Source organism: Chiroxiphia lanceolata, chromosome 5, assembly GCF_009829145.1.
Source record: "Chiroxiphia lanceolata isolate bChiLan1 chromosome 5, bChiLan1.pri, whole genome shotgun sequence".
NCBI classification, from domain to species: domain Eukaryota; kingdom Metazoa; phylum Chordata; class Aves; order Passeriformes; family Pipridae; genus Chiroxiphia; species Chiroxiphia lanceolata.
Window position 1 is genome coordinate 45,887,859 of NC_045641.1, and position 17,442 is coordinate 45,905,300.

The 17,442-nt window shown below is 41.5% G+C and overlaps 1 protein-coding gene across 1 annotated transcript in view; it reads right to left on the reverse strand.

The window, feature by feature from the left end:
• The window catches only part of TMCC3 (transmembrane and coiled-coil domain family 3), a 149,207-nt gene extending 134,533 nt beyond the window's left edge, over positions 1 to 14,674 (reverse strand). The window contains exon 1 of the mRNA XM_032687244.1: positions 14,509 to 14,674. The gene's annotated coding sequence lies outside the window, so the exon portion shown is untranslated. The remainder of the gene's footprint in view (positions 1 to 14,508) is intronic.
• Between the last annotated feature and the right edge of the window lie 2,768 nt (positions 14,675 to 17,442).

Consider the following 17,442-nt stretch of genomic DNA (forward strand, 5'->3'; position numbering starts at 1 on the left):
TCTGTGGTTTGTGGTTCTTACAGGTACATAGAAAATTATAGTGACATAAATTACTGAATTTCAGATCAGCCTAGAGTCAAGTCTAATATAAGCATTATTTAACTAAACTTTTTGAAAACCAACTGAACGTGTTTCAATAACAAGATTTAAAGCAGTAAAATTGCAACAGTCTATGTTATGGTAAGACCTCGGTGTTTCTCATGCGAGTCAGGATGTTGGCAGATGTGATTCTAACTCCAAATGAGAGGGCATGTTCTAGACTCAGTCCATTCCACTGACATATTAAGATCTTCTGTCATTGTGGGAAGTGCAAATCCTACAAGAGATGCATGACTTTGGTCATGCATACAACATAAACAGCCAGAGAAGTGGATGAGTTTCAGAAACAAAGTTTGAGTGAATGCATATTAAGAAATCTGACTTGAGGAGGGCTTTGAACACTGGAGTGCTCAGAATACAGTGAACCAAGCAGGGCTGCTACTTGTCTCGTATTCCCTATTGATTTGAGGAGGTGCCCAGTACTGCAGTATGTGAATCACAGCACCTTAGAAAGGAGAAGGGGCATGTTTGAAAATAAGCATGGAAGAAGATCCAGCGGCCTTTTCTACACATCACAGTTTTTTAGCTCAATTACTCCAATTCAGAGTATGAGAACTTGCTATTGTAGCTATTAAAAAAAAAATTATCTATTAAAAAATATAGATACAATAAGGAAGCCTTATTTGGTAGTGAATACTGGTTTCAAGGACAACTATTTCCATATAAGTACTTCCATTACCAGCACAGCACATTCTTACCATTGTACCTATCCTTGGAGTGTTTTGTCAGTTCAGTTCTTATACTGAATTTGTTCAGCTGCTGTAATACCTGCTGCATAAGTGAAGAAAAAAACACGTGGGGCACAGACAAGTTTGGAAGGAAGTGGGAATACATCTTTAAAACAGTTTTACTGCTGAGATACTCCTGTGGTAAACATGCTGCATCAGTTCCTGCTTATGCACACTTGTGAAGGACCAGGAATTGGAATGAGGAAAATTCCCCCCATGGACCGTGGCACACACTGGTTGTCTGGTCTCACCTGCAGAGGTGCCTTGATGACAATGGCAAGTGTGCACCAGCAATCGGAATTTATTAAGGGGGTTTGTTTTATTATTTGCAATATTGCATCTTAATGTAACATTTCCAGTTCTCTTGCTATCTGCAGTTTTCATCTGCACTAAGCAACCTGAGTGAATCCTGACCAGAACTGTCCTTGTCACTGTTTTCTGGAAAGTGTCACGCAGAGAAAAAGAGATACACTTAAAAAATACATACTTACTTAGAGAGTTCTTTGTTCCTAGAAATCTGGGAGGTACATGACGTTGTTCCTGTTCCTGCATGTATGAATGCTTCCACATATATTTACACAAGGAATTTGGTTGTAACTGTAAAAAATTAGTGTTATTTGTCATTCACAAAGCAAAAGAATTGGCTCATCCTTGCTAAACAGTATGCTACCACAATTATGGTATAACTTCTAGCTTGCTGTGGATTTAGCTGTTGCATTCAGGATCATTGAAAAGCACTTCATGTTTTTGCTTTTCATACAGCTACTGAGTTTTTTTGCTGTTACTACTTATTTGCCTAATAATTTTACATACACAAAGCCAAATCCTGCTATTATTTATGAACACATTATGCTGATCCAGATTTGTAATACCAAGACATTATGCTGATAGCATTGGCTGAGGCAAAAAAAGCTTCTCATGTTGGGAATGAACTTAGGATCTTGTTAGGTCCTAAAGTATCTCAAGTCAGAATAAAATTGCCATATTTAAAACAGAAACTCAATAGATTGTGTCTTTGCTTTGTCTGCAGAAGAGGGAAATACTACAATATATTCTTTCCAGCTTATATACCGAAGAACATGGCAAGTTCTAACAGCTCCAAAACAGATGCCTCATGCATTCCTCAGTCATCTGTGCTGGTTTTGGCTGGGATAGTGATAATTTTCTCCACAGGAGCTAGTATGGGGTTGTATTTTGGATTTGTGCTGGGAACAGTGTTGATAACACAGGGACATTTTAGCAATTATTGATCAGTGCTTACACAGCATCAAGGCCTTTTCTACTTCTCACACCACCCTACCAGTGAGGAGTCTGAGCATTCACAAGATGTTGGGAGGCAATACAGCCGGGACAGCTGACACCACTGACCAAAGGGATATTCCATACTGTATGGCATCATGCTCAGTATATCAGTCTGGGGAAGAAGGAGGAGGAGGGGGTGATGGCATTCATCTTCCCAATAACTGTTGTGTGTGATGGAGCCCTGCTCTCCTGGAGATGGCTGTACACCTGCCTGCCCACAGGAAGCACTTATTTAATTCCTTGTTCTGCTTTGCTTGTATGCATAGCTTTTGCTTTACCTATTAAACTGTTTTTATCTCAACCCATGAGTTTTCTACCTTTTAACCTCTTGATTCTCTCCCCCATCTCACCAGGGGGTGAGTGAGCGAGTGGCTGAGTGGGGCTCAGTTGCTGTCTGGGGTTAAACCTCAACATCATCATAAAACAAATCATACATCTGAAAACATGTGTTTGTGGTCACTCACCTATGAACTCAGAGCAAATGGCCATCAGCAAGCAGTAGGGAAAGCAGAGAAGTCCCAGGAGTGCTAGCCCGACTGACTTAGCTAATGAAGTGTTGCATAAACAGCAAACATCCATCATCATAAATTATCCTCAAAAACTCCCCTTTCACATTCAGTCATCTCCTTGCATCTAATGCTTCTTAGACAACCTGTGACATCCATGGCCCGAATCCTGCAAATGACTAGACTGAGTAGGAAACATGCTCTTTAAACATGCTGTTCATTATAGCTATTTTACCTACTGCCAGATGGATTGATTTGAAATGATTTACTGCTTACTCATCCTTTTGCATATTTGAATTAGATGAGTTAACAAATTGCCTAGTAGTCAGGAATCAAGTGTTTCAGGACAGTAAAGATTATGAAACTGTGTTTTCTGCCTCCATAGCTTGTTGCAGGGGAGCTGAAAATTTTACACGGAGATATTTTCGCTTGAGAAGAGTTCAGCTTTGTTAAACAAGCTACACATTGCATATAAAACCTGTACTTCAAGTCTATTAGTAGGAAAGACAAATATGAAAAGATTGTAGCTTGATAGTCAGCTACAATTTGTTATTTTGGTACATTTTAAACAACAGATTGACAGAGAGGACTAGATAGATAGCTCTTAGTAGAAGAACTAAACTGGAATGTAAAAGAGTTGATACTAGAAAGATAACTTTCCACAGAAAAGACAACAGTAGCAAACATATTCATTCAGTATCACTATTTCAAAATAATACTCTAGGCATGAGATCATATTTATTACAGCAAGGGCTGTAATACCAGTATGCAGCAGTTATTAAAGCAAATACAGAGCAAGGGAACCACATATGCATGTATTTTGATGCATGAGTAAGCTCAAGGAGCAGAAACCTATCGAAAGGAAAAAAGTACCCAGCCACATAGAGCAGAGCAGAATTAATGGAAATACATTTTCCTGTGGCTAAAGAAACAAGCTTAGCCAGAACTTATGTTCCCCTCCAACGTTTTCATGGAATGATGGCTACTTAGGAGATATATGTCACTGAACTCAGCAAACCGAGCTGTGTTTGTGGCAATTTCAGTAACTGCTGTTCCAGTTCAAGCCTGTAGATTTTCTAAAGAAGGATACAAAAATATGTTTGCATTTGACTTTACTTGCTCCTCACATAGTTATTCTCCCCCTAGCTGCTGTAAAAGTAAGCCCAGCCTTTCCTAGAGTTGGCTAACTCAGATATAGTGCTGGTGCATCCAGGAAATATTTTGCATCTCTTAACTTCAGTGACTTTTAAGAGTGCCTGACCTCTGGAAGGCTGCCTCGGCTGTAGATCTTTTATCAGACTGGGTTTTGCCTTCAGTTTTCCATTATGTCTGAGCTTACAGAATTCTTAATTTTATTTAAATGACCAAATATTAGTCCTGACTCAGGAAAGCATTAAATAATATCCTTGAGTCCCTTAATCACTTACTTAAATTGCTTAAAATTAACTACATGTTGAAATGATTTCTTGCACTTGCACCATACTGTTCTGAAATTACTTTCTGTCGCAACACTGCTTTCCACCATCTCTGTAGAAGAAATGCAGTTTAGAAATGTTGTTCACTGTATTCCTTCCCAATTCACTAGCAATATCTTGTCCACATGAAGGATATGCTGGGAGGCAGATCTTGTCTCATTACAAATTATCATACAGAGCATAGGTCTCAACAGTCCCACAGGTGTGTAAATCCACACCAAACTATAAATACGACACAACATGAGGCACTTCAAAGTCGTAATAATGACCTACTTTTGATAGCAGTAAGGACTTTGGAAAATGGCATTCAGAACAAATGGAGAAGTATTTCTCTGCTTTTCCCAGTTTATGTTCCTTTTGGTGGCTACTCACACATAAGACACTCAGTGCCTAGCTCCACTGTTGGCAAGTTGTTTACCTCTACTTTTCCTATGGCAGGGTCCTTTTATGACAAATTAGGTACATTTACTTAAAATAAGTAGCAAGAATATCCCTTGCACTCAATAATCCTCCCACAGCCAACAGTTGAAGCCAGTTCCCTTCTTACAGAACAAAGACTATTTTAAACACTAGGAGTAAGAAGAGTATATAGCAAAAATTTGGCAAAGAAAATATGACATCTTCCAGAGCCATTCAGACAAGTCAGGCTGCTTGATTACCAAGTCGAAATAAAGGTGTCAGGCATATACTGACAGGTTTTTAAAGTGATCTTTAGCACACAACATGGAAAAAATATAACTTCAGTGCACAGTGTCAAATCAAACGGTTTGTCTGTCATCGATTCGAATGAAAGAATATATGAAATCTCAGGGTGACATCTGGTATTTCAATACAAAATTGGAATCTCTCAGACGTGAAAAGGCTTTCGTCAAGATAATCTCCATTTAAAGCTCTGTAGTGTAAACTGTGACCAGATCGAAGACTGAAAGCCAGCACACTCAAAAGTGAGATACGAAAAAGATGACTTTCATTTAGCTGTCATTTTCCTATCTGTTAACTCAACAGGGTATGCTGTGAGTAGTATATAGGCTATGCAGAGCAAAATGGAAAGTCATGGATGGCTGCGTTGAATTAACCAAGTACCATAATGTTTACTGCTCCATATAACCCATCATATGGAAATCAATTCCCATCACAGAGGTTGTTGTTATGTATTTTGGCTGTTGAATTGTAAATCAAATGCTGGAACCATAAGTTCAATATATAATGTGTCTTAACATAGGATTTTGGTTTTGTTGTTTTTAGCAGTTACTCGACACAACAAAGTATGATTTCTTGTTTTGAATAAAAACGTAAATATAAATCGTCTGTGGCAGCAGGTACTAAACTGATTCAGCAGGGTGGCAGGAGAAGGGCAGGGAAAGGTCATGTGCCTACTGCAGTGGCATTCAGTCAAGCCCTAGAAGGCTATTTCTTTCTGTTAAGTAAAAATGTGTGGTATCTTGAGCATGGAGAATTCATAATGATGAGGCAATTTGCCTCATGGTTTTGTTTATTTTCAAAAGGCCAGCTGTTAAACATAGGTAAATACAAACACTGTTGCACAAGAGCTGGAACTGGGGAAGCCCCCATGGCCATATGCACCCACCAAAACAGCTCTAGCTTTTTCCTTCCATGACCCCATCACACATCCTGTTTCCTCCCCACACCCTGACTTCTCTGCCGCTTCCAGTGCTCACTGCCTGCCCCCCCCGCTGGCTCACACCCCACGCCAACTGGCCAGCTGGGACACGTGGGCCGATGGGCTCATCCCCTGGTGAGGTATTAATTCATTCTTTCTCCATTACCCAGATGTTAGTATATACAAAACCTGTAGGAACTTGAATACCCCTCGTGTCTGTACCTTTCACTTTCTGCTTGGCACTATACCCTTGTTCTCTGTTAAGTGGTTAGCAACACATCCTATTTTCAGAGCAAAAAACTGCATAATGGTGATGCCAAATTCCTCGTAGGGTTCAGACATTAGGAACACAATTATTGAGGAAACACCAGTGTTGCTAAAAATCCCAGAAACAGAGGCAGTGCAATTTGGTTTCCTTCAGAAATTTCTGAATGACAGTGTGAATCAAGAGTAACAGAATTAAAATAAAGCTTCTGCCGCTGAAGAATTAAGGCCTAACACATCAGGGAAGATATACAGAACATGATATTTTAATGCAGTTGTGGATTTTGACAAGCAACTACAAAGTATTGTATTTTCAAAGCCACAAATTGTAAATTAATATGCAGCTGCAGCTGGTGCAAAGTCACTTTTATGATGGCACCATGTTATGGCTTGCTCAACAGCTGCCTGGAGCAGCCTCACTGGGGCTTTCAGCCCTGTTCTGACCTCTGAAAGGAGTTCACACACTCCCCAGTCAGTCAGCAAGCCTTTTGCAGGGTAATTTTTCTCTAAATACATAAACAAGGTATATTTTTTCATTAGCTGTTTCCTACATTCTGGCTTTCCTACAGCCTTGCAAAGCAGAAAAAAAATAGACCTGTGACCCCCTGAAGTTTCTCTGATGTCAATAAAAAGTAAATACATTAAAAAAATTCGCACAAAACATATGCAAGAGGAAAATCCTCCTCTTTTTCAATGAAACCTAACATCACAGGAAAAGTCACAGGAAGCAGAATCTAATTAGATTTCTGGCTTTGATTTTATTTCATTTTAATTCTAATTTCCCATTTGTTGGTATGATTTTAAACTGATGGTGATCGAGGTGACAGTCAGCATCCCTGATGATCAGGGAATGCAGTCCCAGTATAGCTCTTGAGTCTGTATAAATGGAGAAAACTGGGAGTGGCAGGAGACTAAGAGCAGAGTAGGAGTTTCCATCTTTCCTTAACAGTCCCCTGACTACACTTACTTCAATAAAAAGCACTTGAGTGTGAGTCATCGATCATTGTAAAGCCTATGTTGGCCTGTGAGCAGGTTATCATGAGCTGAAATATTAACAGTCACCAGAGAGGGGTGGTGAACAAATGCTGGTCCATGGCCTGTTCTTTCCAGCAGAGGTCATCAGCCTTGTTGCACCTCTGAGAGAACAAATTCCCCAGTTCACAGGTTCCCCTGACTGGAAAAATTAGGCATGCAAGCACTTAGTCTTCTCACCATTGCCTCTAAAGGTCATGGAGCTCCTGCTGAGAAGATTTGCATACCAGCATGGAAGTACACAGACAGCCAAATGTCTCAGGGGAGTAGATGGTTCAGAATTGGATGGTGAAAGTGCTAATAATACAGAACAGCTTAATATTTTTATTTTTTATTTGGAAAAAAATATGATTCTTATCATTCCTATTGATTAGAGAGAATTTGTTCTTGTCAGGAACTGAGGAAGATGTGTAGAAGAACAAGGGGAGATCTTTCCAGTCCCTTTGGGCTAACCAAAGAATCACACATAGCTGAAAGGAAAATGGCCAAGAATGATGTGCTAGCAGGACAAAATGGAAATCTTGCATCTCTTGCTTCTTCATACTGGTAAGCAATCATGGAACCTTCCTGTTAGTTAGGATGCCTGAGGGAAGAAAATGAGAGACCATCTTTATATTATATTGGACATTGTATGGATGGATTTGCATTAAGCACTCAGTTCCACTAGTGATGAGCATAGCATTAATACCCAGCAGGGCAGCCGTGCAGGACTAGATGGGAGGGGGGAGACAGAGAGCTACTGGCATGAGAAGGGAGGGCAGAGCCTGATGCAGGAAGTCAGGGGTGGCACAAAACCGCTTGGCTGTGGATGAGGGGAGGTGGACAAGGGGCAACATGCAGAACTGCAGTGCCAGCCCCTGGAGTGAGGCAACACAGGATGGAAGGTGGCCTATAGCATGCACAAAACTGAAGGGAAACTGGAAAGATGAACCTCTGAGTAATAACACCAGCCCATCGACTGTTCGAGAGGAGCAAAACTCTTACCTGCAGAGAGTTTCCCCCTGCTTTTCCCTTAGAAGTGATTACAACTACCAAATCTGTTTACCAGCCTCCCACTGCTTGCTACAGTCATCTCTGTAAAAGCAGTATGTCTTGCTGGGAAAAGTTTGCTCCTGGATCTCACCGGTTATTACTACAGTGCTCTCAACACTGCAGGGCTTCTCAGCAAAAACTGAACAATCCAGCACAGCAAGTGAAAAGCTTTTAGGTGCTCTTACAGGCTTCACTAAACTGCAGAGACAAAACATTTATGCATCCGGTGGTCTTGGGATTTTTTGACCCACTGTGGCATGGCTTTTGGGGATTAGACTAAGAGAAGTGGGAATTTCAGGCAATGCTGGAGGTGAGAGTACGTCCCCTGTAGACTAAATGTAAACCGAAGCTAAACAGCTATCAAAAGACAATAATAGACTCAAGCAAACTCAAGTGATAAGCACAAATATTCCCTGTGTAACATGTCTGTATAAATGTACATGTGTTCATTAAACCTATCTAGGAGGCTAGTGTCTCTCTTAGAAGAGTTTGTATTAATTGTTAATTCTTATTTGAATGTTATTTTAACTGAGGCAGAGGGAATGGACAGAAAGGGAATGACAGAAAGGGGGACAAGACAGCCCTACAAATTAGCTCACAGCTTCTTGTTAATGCTGACAAGCTGCTCAGGAAAGATATTGTCTAGATGCCTGATGATGTCTTCTCTGAAAGCCTTGTATGAGTTATAACATACAACTGCTGGTCTATAGCATCTTTTAAACACTTGATTCTAGGCATCTTATGGTGGATGATAGAAGTTGTGATAACCGAACAGAGTGATTCGTGCTAATTAAAAAGAAAACAGCGTAAGGTCAGTATAACCTAGGGAAAGAAGAAAAACAAATCATAAAACTTAATTGGGCCCCTAGAAAAACATAAAACAAGTTACCTCCCTTTTACCTTGTACAAAATTTATAGTGAGGAGAATCTGTTTAGTTAACTAGATGATAACACCTTTCTTAAGAATATATAACTTTGTCTAAGAAAAACATCTGTTGAATGTCTAACTTAACAATATATAATATTTATGCTTATGTGTAGATAACAACCTTGTCTAAGAAAAACATCTGTGGAATTCCTGACATAACAATGTATAATGTTTATACCTATGTATAATGAATATGCATGAATTAGCTGAGAATAAATACAGAATATTGTGCCTGCTTTGTGTGTGACAAGCCTCTTGAGTCACAGAGACTTGGCTTGGACACCACAGCTTTCATTATATAATAAATTCTAATTGGAAATTACCCGAATCTGAGATTTTGTTTCTCACAGAAGTGGCTTGTTTCCTTGATATCTTTCTCTATCAAGATGCCATTTTGTTAACTGTAGAGCATGAAGGTAATTATACTGTGGAATTATGTGTTGTGACATGAGGGTGCTCGTTTTGCCCAGTGTGGAGTTAGACAAATGGATGGTCAGTTATGGCTTGCGTTTCCCTAGTTCTGAGTACCAACAGCAATTACAATCCTGATTAATAGGAGCTACAAGCACAGATAAGTACCCACTTGGGGTTTAGAAGAAACAAATTTTACTCAATGTAATCAGAAAAGTGTTACAGCACAGATTACTTGCTGCTCATCACTTTTCTTTTGCAGATATGTCATTGTCCTCATAGGTTGGGTTTGGAGAATCCAGTCTGTGCTTTGCCACGATGGACATGTTTGGTGTCTGCTTTTTGAAAACCAGTTTGTGCTTTCCTTCAGCTGCCAGAAGCAAGCCTGCAACCATGGCACAGGTGAGTAGGCAGCAGGGCTACTGCCAGCCCCCTGTAGTTGCAGTGAGGCTGTAGCAGTGAGGTGGCTATTGTGGGGGCGGGTTACACAGCAGTTACTTGCTGTCCTTTCTTTTCTAAGCTGCGGTGGTAAGTGGCAAACATCAGAGAGGACTGTGCTTCAGAGAAGCTTTCCAGCTCTGGGGATGAAGGCCGTTATTAGCACAGGCTCCATAGATGCTCTAACAATTGTTTGGATCCAAGTGAGGGGCTGGCACCCTGCCAGGAGGACAGATTTGTGGGGGATGAAGGGTAAACAGAGCCAGGTACCCACTTCCCAACAATATGTGCTCTGTGGAAGAGTTCTTGCTGTGGATCTGTGTGAGCCACAGCAGGGACAGCGCATGCAGATCCAAGTTCAATGGTTCCCCCGTTACTAAGCAAAGCTGGATGTTAGATTTGGGATTAATCTCTGTGCCTCTGTTTTGTTTGTTACAGATGCAAATAACTGCAGATGACTGCAGAAGAGTAGAGCAGACAGACATGGTGCTGGGCAGAGGCCAATGCCGATGTCTCCTGAGCAGCCCCTTCCTGGTGCACACACACAAATGCCTGCAGCCAATTCCAGGGCCCCAGCCTGGAGCTGACAGGTACCCACCCACCTACCTACCTATTGACTGACTGCAAGCTTTGCAACCCCTTTGATGAGAATTTAATTCTTCATTCAGCTCTGATAATTGGTTACAGCAAGTAGTAGTTGGGTGCTGAATTAATTTTTGCCCTCTCAAGTTCTGTAGTTTCAAATGTGTCAAAAGACATGTTGCTATTTGCTGCACAGTTTGAAGTGATTCTGCCTGGAAACATCAGCTTTTCAAATCCTAAACTAACAGATGTGTAAGGAATTTTTTTGAAGAAAAAAAATCAATCAGAAAAAAATCAATCAGAAATTATTTTAATTCCGTCATTTGAAGTCCATTAGAAATAATTTGAAGTTGATAAAGCACAAACTAACTTTTGCTGTCAGTACTTACAGCAACAACGCTCCAGGACACAGAGCCCCAGATGGAAAAATTTTATTTATAAAAATGAAACCAGATTCCACTGGAAGGGAAAACAAATTAAATAGTAGGAGCTAAAGGAAAGCCGGGTAGACTTTAATCTGATAGTTAAAAAACAATTTACAAAAATTAAAACAGTCTGCATACATTCAGACTGAGCTGTTTCAGACAGGATAAGATTGTGTCCTGGCCTGCAGCCCATGGCTCTTATCTCAACCCCGTGTCTGAGTTGGTGTCAGCTCATATCAGCCTCCCATGGGCTTTAACTCTCACAGTTGATGTTAAGTTAGTGAAGAAAGATTTTTCTAAGGTAGAAGAAATAAATCCAGATATTCTTCTTACTCTTCCTTTTTCAAATAAGTATAAAGTTTGAATTTTACACTTTAATATAAGAAATCTAAATCTTGTTTTACTCTTTGTGTTTTGTTTTCTTGCTCGTTAAATATCTGAATGTAAGTTGGTTGCTCAAAGTTATGCTCCCTCTCTGTGATCTGTAACAAGCTCATTTTAGTGGCAGGGTTTTTTCCCTCCATTTTAATAGATATTCACAGAAAGTTGCAAATTCTTGAATGGAGATACATGTTCTCCAAGTGCCTGGCCAGACTCTAGCTGCAGAAACCTCTGAAGACACCACGACTCCCAGGTGCTGGGCAGCATTTGGTGTCACCTGCATCTTGGTATCACCTGCATCTCATCCTGTCCATGAAACAGAAGAAAGGTAGCAAAACTCCCTTGTTGGCTTCTGGTTCTATTTTCAGACCAGCTCTGCTGCTTAGATTCACACTATTAATGGGTTCTCTGGGGCACAGACACCCAGGAATTAAGTTTTGCTATACCCAGAAGGCCAAGAGCGCTGTCAAGAGTTGGCACCTGACGTAGACCCAAGGTGACGAGGCTCAGTTTGAGATTCGGAAGTGATCTCCCCTGCCAGAGGCAGAGAGGTCTCTGTCTCAGGGTGGCTTTATGCTGAGTGGACCAAGCCACCCTTAGACAGGGTCCCAGAGAAATGTGAAAGTCAAGCTGGAGATGTTCAAGGTCAAGTTAAGATATGCCAAATAACAAAAATGCCACTTTCTGCCAACAATGCCATGTTGCAGGCAAGTGAGGCGTATCTGAGGCTCGTACTGTGAAAACCGTGCACTTCGCTTGTTTCTTTGGAAAGTAAAGCAGCTCCATGAACTCCCCAATGGCATGGGTAAATAAATCCTCTTCTTTTTTAACACAGCTGCCTCAAATTAAAACATGCTATGGTTTTCTTGCTTTCTCTGGACACTGCCAGACACAAGGGAAGCATGACACAGACAGATATTGCTGAATTTGGTTTTGCCTCGCTGGATTTTTATGGATGGTTACCCTTAAGAAGCAAACTATTAATAGGTCTGTGTCTGAATGCTCGACCACATGAGGCTTCATCTGTTACATTCAGGCAGTGTTTTGATAGATTGCTATTCCATCAACTAAAAATCCTTTGGGCTATGAACGATATAAAATAGTCTTACAACCACAATGATATAAAGTAGTCTTACAACCACTTGCCCTAAAACTAATATTTAGAATGTATATCACAGGGAAAAATTGAGTAGTCCATTAGAGGAGTGGGAAAGAAATGACACCATAGACAAATAGAAAGAAATAGATATGAATTCTAGCAATATAAACCAATGTAAACCAGAAGTCTCTTGAGTTGTGATTTGTTTAGGTGATGCTAACTGTACTACAGATTATTTAAATAGATTTTGTAACTGCTGTTGTTATTACAGAGATTAAATTACACTAAGTTATAGATATAGTTTTTGGGTAATTTACATGAAGAAAAGATAGACTCCTAAAATTTCAGTTTGCTGCATATCCTTCTTAATGGGAACAAATTGCAAAACAACTTCGATTTTAGAAGCAATTTGTGAAGCTGTCCAGTGATCATCGCTCCTGCTCTAAATTCCCAGTTAAAAATTAGCTACTAACTCTTATTTTCACTCATGTACATGAACAAGAATTCTTGTTTGCAACATCAAAATCGATCTCTTTTGCCTTATCAGGTTTGTAATGCAGGATAAACCAATCAAAATTAAGTGATTCATGCTTTTAATTAACAAGCAAGAAATTTTGATTTGAATATCAGTTTTTAACTTGCATTATGTGTCTTTACAATTTGATGAAGAAAGTTTAGCACTGTTTGTTGGAAACATTGTAATGCAAATTTCCACCTAAATATAGTCTTTATGCTAAATGTGGTATTTTTCTTCCTACCTGTGTACCTGTGCACATTTGTTTATATATATCTTGCTTAGCATACATGTATGTATTCATATTTTAATTTTTTTTTTTACTCTTGATATTTAATACCGAAGAAATTGTGAATCAAAACCTCAAAGTAAAATGCATTGAGGAAATGTATAAATTTAAGCTTTAAGTGCTTTTTCAAAAAACAAACTCTATTACAGGTAATTATGACAGACATAAATTTTGAAAACACAAGATCCTGCTTCAATTCTGCCCTTTGTTGCACATGAACAAAGCTAAGAGCACCTGCAAAATTCAGTCTGGGAAGTGACGTTACAAGCGATTCAAAAACACAAGGAAATGGCCAGACCTGGTTTTGGCCCTTCAGCAAAGGGATGTCTCTGGGGCCTCTGAGGTCTTCTGCAAACTGAGCATGGTCCTGCCCCTGCTGGCAGCTGGGAATGGCACACCCAGCATAGTGCTCCCCTTCCTGGACTCCATGCTGGAAGTAAGAGCCACCATCAGCTCCAGCATGTGGGTCCTGCTCTGCTTGGGAACCAGAGGGTGGTGTTCAAAGCTCAGCAGGTCTCAAAGATGAAATACCTGCTGGGCTCTTCCCCACTGACATGGGCTTTTCGGATATCTTCCACTGAAATATGCTTCCCCTTGGTGCAATCCAGAATTTACTGTGGGATTTGTGTGAGGAACCTAGAGTGATATTTAAAGGCTGCCACTTTTGCCCACACCTTGAAGTACCTGCTTTTGTACACTCTTTGCAAACACCACCTGAATGCAGAGCCTTTAGATTTGCCGTTAACTTCTTAGAAAAGCGAGGATCTGTTCCCTCTCTTTTCCTCAGCTGCCAACGGAATAATAGGCCCAAAGAATTAGTAACAAAGGTTTCACTCTGAATGCATCACAGCTGTGGAAAATTTATACCTCAGCTTTCTGGGCTGATGACTTCCAGCTCTATCCAAAACAATTTCCCCAGTAATTCCCACTTAAGACTGCTCTCCAACACCAACTTCTAGCAGGAAACATCCCAAAAATTGAAGCCTGAGGTTAGATGACATGGAAATATGAGTTGGTGACTATCTGAATGTTCTTAGCAGGCCCTCAAGGACCCAAGTGGGCACAGCATGCAGGAAATCAGTAGTACAGCACAGGTCGGACAGGAGAGGACAAGGCCTCCTGCTCTCTTATTCCAGCTTTCATAAAAGCTCTAGGATGTCTTGGCCTGTCAAAGATTTCTCTTCTTGCTGTAGCTAGAAATGGTTATGAATGTTAACTTTTTGCTGCAAGCTCTTCAGTGCAATGCTGGTGCTGCCTCTCCCCTCCATCTATCTCATCTGCTGAAATATTTTGCCAAACAGCCACAGCAGATTCATTAGCTGCTTTCAACATCATGGCCAATATAAATTTGGAGACCATTAAACAGTGTTGTTTGTACTCACCTACTGCAGAGGTCCTCTGTCTGCAAGGCAACCTTCACCTGCTCCAGAACTGTGCAGTCAGGGCAATTTTTGGGTCTCTAGGTCAAAACATGGAGGCTTAGTAAGCACCACGCTCCCAATGGACCCCATTTAACATTAAAATTGTTATTTTAATGCTGTGTTGTGCTGACCTGAGCTGTTGGACTACCAGGGTCTTGATAAACTCCCTGCTGACAGAGTCATCCCGAGACGGGGACCGGGCGTGTGTCCTGCTGTGCAGCGCAGCCGGCTCGGCAGCGGGGCTGACACGGCGCACAGGGGGCACACGTGGCCAGCAGCGCTGCAGAGCCGTGTCACACGCCCCAGGACTGACCTGCTCTTACTGGGATCTTCACAGGGGGAGACGGTCTCCTGAAGCTCCTCTCACCGCCATTCTCCACCCCCGCGTCCCATGGCCAGTTTCAGCTGTACCGGGCAGAGGTACTGGCAGCAGCGAGAGAGGATGCCGTGCCCCATGGAGGGAAGGGCTCCATTCCAGTGCGCAGGGCTGAGACGAGTGCGCTGTGAGCTCAGCAAAAGCCTGGAGGCAGCTACAGCAAAGGGCTGCTCTGGACGGTGGGGATGTGGAAAGCTACTGGTACAGACACAATTTTAAAATAAAAGGGGGTTTCAGCACTCTGCTGCTCCTGGAAGAGGTACCTGTCTTCTTAAAGAGACTGTTTCATGTCAGGAGGTTGTTTCTTTTAAGAATCACATTTAGTGCAAGGGGAATATTCCTGTCAGTGCTTTGGTTGCACTTGGTTGAAGACACCATCTGCTGAGATTCTTGGCTAGCTTGGCATTTAAAATGTCATGTAGACCAGAATGGAACTGAGCCTGAATACTGAGGCAGATGTCATCAGCAAAGGTGAACTTCCATAACTCAGTGAGGTTGCTGATAAAAAGACTGAATTGCAGAAGCGTTTGCAGAAAGCCCTGTGGAAGAGCACTGATTTTTCTGCATATGCTTTATTTCCTGTACGTGCCTTGTGCAATCTACCTTAGAGAAACAATGCTACAAGAGATGCCAGTAAAATTTTGCATTTAAAATCCACCATTTGTGGTTCCTGCTGGATAAAGCAGGATGAGAGGGTTTCTGTTCTCTGCAGAAAGTGGGATTGATGATATTTTCTAAACCAAACTACTGAGTCCTTAGGCTTGCTTCAGCCCAGCGGGGCAGGAGGAAAGCTCATTTTTCTCTCTTTCTGTGGAGCATTGCTGCACACAAAGTTGTTCAAAACAGCTTGCTATCTCAATATTTCTGTTCCAGATGACAACAAAAGGACAAACAGGCTCTGATGCCTCTTTTTTTCAGCATGGAATGTGTAGTAAGAGTTACTATCTATTCGCTGAGTAGAGTCTCATTCCCAACTGCACCTCCTAATGTGTGTTTAGGAAGCAAACCAAAAATGAACAGGACAAAGAAAGAAGAGGAATGAAATAGGTAGAAAATGCATTAAAGAGAAGTAGAGGCTAAAACAAATAAAGTTTATTGCTTTATCTGTGTTTGAGCCCATAGGGCTTGTATAGATGAGTGTTAGTAATGAAGCTCTTCAGCAGCACCAGGGCAAACTTTGTTCTTAGGGTCAAATAATCTATCAAGATTAAAATGTTAAACAAGTCCTTTCCATGTTCACTGCTCAGTGTGCCTCAAATTGCTTTTCATCTGTGCTCAGTGCTTTTGTTGACTTAAAGTAAATTAAACATTACCCCTTTCTAATTAGACAGGTTAGGAGATCTTGGTGCTACTTCCTACTAATTTAAAGACTGGAACCAGTTTAAAGCAATTAAAGCTAAAACCCCCACTTTTAAATAATGAATTAATACGAACTTGATTTAATAAGGAAGCAACTGGGGGTTAAGTGACCCAGTCAGGCAGGCACATGAAGGAAAAGCAGCCAGTGTAGAGTCAGATATGCAGCCACTGTGGGGGCTACTGGGGAGCAAAGAAGGTTTTTTCTTCTTGGCAGGCAATTGCAAGCATGTAATATATCCAAACCCCTTAGTCATCTTCCGCAATGATTCCTCTAAGTCAGTGCACTGGGTGGAATTGTCAAGGTGCGGGCAGCGAGGTCTGCAGAGGCCTCTGTGGGGAGAGGCTCTGTGGATACCCTGAGCCAACCCACCAAAGGGCACGGCTCAGTCTGGCCGCCAAGGTGGTGGCACCTCTGGGAAAGAGCATTTCAGATGGGGCAAGAAACATTACACAGGCAGAAGACAGGGAGAAAAGAAGTGTGCAGCAGCCACGTGAACACCAAATTCAGAGCAGGAGGAGGGTGAGGAGGTGCTGCAGGTGCCAGAGCTGAGATTCCTGAGAACCCCGGGAAGAACCCCTGCCAGCAGGCAGGCATTTCCCAACAGGAACTGCAGCCTATGGAAAACCCATATTGGGCATATCCCAAAGGACTGCAGCCATGAAGAGGACCCATGCTGAAGCAGGGGGAATGTACAAAGAAGGAACAGCAGAGAGGAGCTGTGATGGACTGACCACAGCCCCCATTCACCCCAGGAGGGGGAAGATAGAGGAGTCAGGAATGAAGGTGTGAAGTTGAACCTGGGAAGAAGTGGGGAGGGAAGGTGGTAATTTACATTTTTTGTCTTTCTCACCATGTAAGTCTATTTTACTTGGTAATATATTAAAGTCTCTTTTGTTCGTGATGGTAACTGGCAAGCAGTTTCCCCATCTTTATGTCAACCCATGAGCTTTCTATTTTCTCCCTCATCCAGTTGAGGGGCTGGGTGGGCACCCCCTCACTAGTTATCCACAGAGTCATCAGATACAGGAAGCCTTGTGGAGATGGCAACTCTGCTAAAAAACATTAGCAGGCTGCAACAGAAGTCAACCATTAGCAACTTACAGAAAAAAAGCCACAGCCCCAACCAACTCTCTTTCAAATGTGAACTTGAAAACTTCAC